Source organism: Sinocyclocheilus anshuiensis, unplaced genomic scaffold, assembly GCF_001515605.1.
Source record: "Sinocyclocheilus anshuiensis isolate Anshui unplaced genomic scaffold, SAMN03320099.WGS_v1.1 scaffold614, whole genome shotgun sequence".
In the NCBI taxonomy this organism is placed as follows: Eukaryota; Metazoa; Chordata; class Actinopteri; order Cypriniformes; family Cyprinidae; genus Sinocyclocheilus; species Sinocyclocheilus anshuiensis.
This window is the reverse complement of record NW_015542367.1, coordinates 288,248-291,862: the sequence shown is the minus strand read 5'-3', so window position 1 is coordinate 291,862 and position 3,615 is coordinate 288,248. Positions and strand designations below refer to the sequence as shown.

At 38.3% G+C, this 3,615-nt stretch overlaps 1 protein-coding gene across 2 annotated transcripts in view; it reads right to left on the bottom strand.

Annotated features, from left to right (window-relative positions):
- efna5b (ephrin-A5b) overlaps positions 1-3,615 on the bottom strand; it is a 119,633-nt gene that overhangs the window by 46,581 nt on the left and 69,437 nt on the right. The window lies entirely within an intron of this gene.

Genomic DNA, 3,615 nt, shown 5'->3' with positions numbered 1-3,615 from the left:
TCCAATTTCCAATTTGCTCAGTGTTTTCTGCAAAACTCTACACAAAAACGCCATAATTTTTCACAGGTTGTTCTCGTTTTATCCATGTGTGAACATTCAGTAGCAAAACTGATGAAATACAAAGCACTATAGTTGAGCATGTTTTTCTGCATGGACTGATCATGAGGAAAGTTGGCCTACAGGCTCATCTACAAGGTTTCAATACTACTTACACATACAATATAATTACAGTAGTAGCAGTACTTCAGATGAGAGAGCGTTCATTATTCTATGTACAGTAAATACTGTAGTGCATGTTGTACACCCTCAAACTCATTACTGTTGAATTGATTTGTAGCCAAGTATGTACTGTATCTGTGCAGAACTGAGAGACGACTGTCTAGGGGAGGCAGAGAAGTCGTTTGTCAGAAGACTTAGAAACTGCTATAACAAATACGGATACTACCAATACTGTAATGCAATTTGGCAGAGGATGCTGAATTAATGAATGAATTCATTCATTCATTCATTCATTATTTATTTCTGTAAAGTAACTGACAGTATTCTCCAATGTGTGTTTACTCAGTGTGTATATTCAGTTGTTTGGTCTTTGAACTTTTCTCTTGTAGTGCTTTTCATTTACTGTAAGATCTTTTTACGGTAGTGTAATGACAGTAGGGTTGTGACAGTGAGGAGATTTTCCCACCGGTTAATCGACGTGTCACAACACCGATAATACCGGTATCACCGCAGGGGCGTGGGCGTTCCCTCTTTTCCTCGCTTTCAAATAGCTTGTCTGGATAAGTGAAATCTGATCTGTGATGCGACTGTCGTTCGGCACGCTGCATTGAGCAGCCGCGTTCAGTTTTTAATTGTAGTGTCTATTCTTTTACTGAACTAAATGATTCTTATTACTATCAAAAAATCAAAACGACGGTAGGGGTCGGTGCCGCGGTGGGCAAGTGACGTAACCGGTGTTAACAATGGTATCACCGTCAGCACCGTCTATCGCGGCAAGCCTAAATGACAGTAAACTTTTCTTAATGTTTATTGCTAAATTTTACTGTATCTGGACCCCTCTATTTATGTTGTATACTGTAATAGTCATTGACTAGCAAAAGGATTCCTATTTCCCAAAAGAAGGTTTTTGCAACAGTGTTATGAATTGATCTCATTAGTGTGTAAGACTATGTTGTTGTGTGTGTGTTTCTGAGGGCTTGTGTGTCATGTCTGAGGGCGAAGTTTGTTTTTTTCAGCAAGATTTAATAGTTTTGAGTGGAGAGCTTAATTTTGACCTGAAAATAGGAAGTATTGGGAATTGGGTGAGAAGTTATGGATTTGTGTTTAGAGTTTCGAGAAAAGGAGTCACAATTTCAAGAAATGCGTTTAAGCAATCGAGAAAATCTGTAATCTCATTTCCTCAGATCTCTGCTCAGCTTTAGCTGTCGCTGTGAGTGTCTTTTCTTTGGTCTCTTTTTAGTCGGAGTCTCAGATGAAGCGCTTATGAACTGTCTCTGAAAATAATAATGACGAGAGCTTTCTAAACATTGCTAGCTTTAATATCACTGGCTTTACACTAGTTTGGGGTCAATATGAAAAATACATTAATATTTTATTAATCGAGGACGCATTAAATTGATCAAAAGTCACAGTAAAGACATCTATAATGTTAAAAAAGATATATATTTCAAATAAAAGCTGTTCTTTTGAACTTTCTATTCTTCTGTGAATCCTGAAAAGTAAAATGCGTCACAGTTTCCACAAAAATATTGTGCAGCACAACTGTTTTCAACATTGATAATAATCAGAAATGTTTCTTGAGCAGCAAATCAGCATATTAGAATGATTTCTGAAGATCATGTGACACTGAAGACTGGAGTAATGATGCTGAAAATACAGCTGCGCATCACAGAAATAAATTACTGTTTAACAGATATTCACATAGAAAACAGCTGTTTTAAATTCTAATAATATTTCACATTTTTCCTGTATTTTTCACCAAATAAATGCAGCCTCGGTGAGCTCTTACTGACCCCAAACTGAACAGACTTGATGATGACAGTCAGCTTTCTAACATCTCATGCTCCAATCTCATCATCATGAGACCTCATCTGCTGCCTGTTGTCGCTCCGAGACCATATTTATGCCTCTCGAACCCTGAACGCACAGCAAAAGAGTTAAAAATGAGCTCTTGCACACTTGAGAAAACCTAACGCTTCTTCTCGTCTAGTTTGAATGTAGATGTGGCTCAATCCCTCATTTAATGCAACTCTGTGAGCTTTCCAACCTGCTTTTTCATCTAATAACGTTGCTTATAATAACGTTTGTCGTCACCGTTTGGTTTGAGTGAAAGCTGTTTCTGAACTCAGGTGTGAACATCAATGAAACGCACCTGCGTCTGCTTGAAAACAAGGCTCTGAATGATGTGAAAGCAATCCAGACTCATTTGTGGAAATGAAGCGCTATTGATGAAATGTAATTAGCTCATTAGAGTATAATGCATTTCTCATTGCCGCCCGTCTCATATTTTTCACATCTCCTTGAATCCACAGACAGACGTAAGTGTTGTTCTGTGCATGCTAATTTTGGTAGAGAAGATTCAAAAACATGAATGAACAAAAAAAAAAAAATGCTGATTTTCTGGCTTACAGAATCTTAAAAGTTTTGGAAATCAGATAAAATGTTACCCCTTAAAAGCTGATTGATATTATCAATTTGACAGTATTACCATTCATAAAAATGCATGTGAATTTTCTTCCTTATTTTTGTTATTTTATTCTATTTCACTAGTGAAAAATAGTGTTCACTAGCTCATGCTGACGACACAAACGTCCCGCGCTTCACAGTCACATAACGCAACAGAAACAAACCTAAGAAAACTTACAGCAAGCGCACTGTTTTCTGGAATGAAATGAAATCTGGAAAAGCTGGGCAATCGTGGATTGTTGCTGGTGATGACAGAAGGTTTTGTTGGCTGAATTAAACTGACAGATGTACAGCAGAGGATTTAGCGCAGCCGCAGGTGAGCCGAATGGAGTTCAGATCAAGTTACATAGACGTCTGTGCTCCCTATTGACCCCCAAACCACTGCATACGTGGAATGAAACACAGCCGCTCAAATGAGGAAACACCAGCAACGTTTATTTTGCGTGAAATGACATTAACCTTGACCTTTCTGCAGTGCTTTCACGCTGATGCAGTGGTGAGTAATCAGTTTGGAACTGTTTTGGCAGGTGTTGAAAAGTGGACGCGTGAGCCTCGCTCGCCCCAAAATACAAGAACGCGATAGACTTTTACAGGCAAACCAATAAACCTCCACCCAGCTGTCCGACTGCTGCTTTCACCCGACTAATAAAACATCAAATTCTGTCCCACAATCCTCTCTGGTTGGTTGGTTGGGTGTGTGTGAGATCAAGCCGAGCATGAAGGAGCCACTGTTCTCCACACGTCTGTCCATCCAACACGACAACCTCCAAATATCTGCTGCATATCAGACGGATCACTTACAGTGGTATCTGGAACACGTTTTGCTTCAGTAACAAGGGCTGTTTAATATTTTAATTTACAGATAATAATAATAATAAAAACAACAACAATAATAATAATAATAATAATAATAATAATAATAATAAAAAC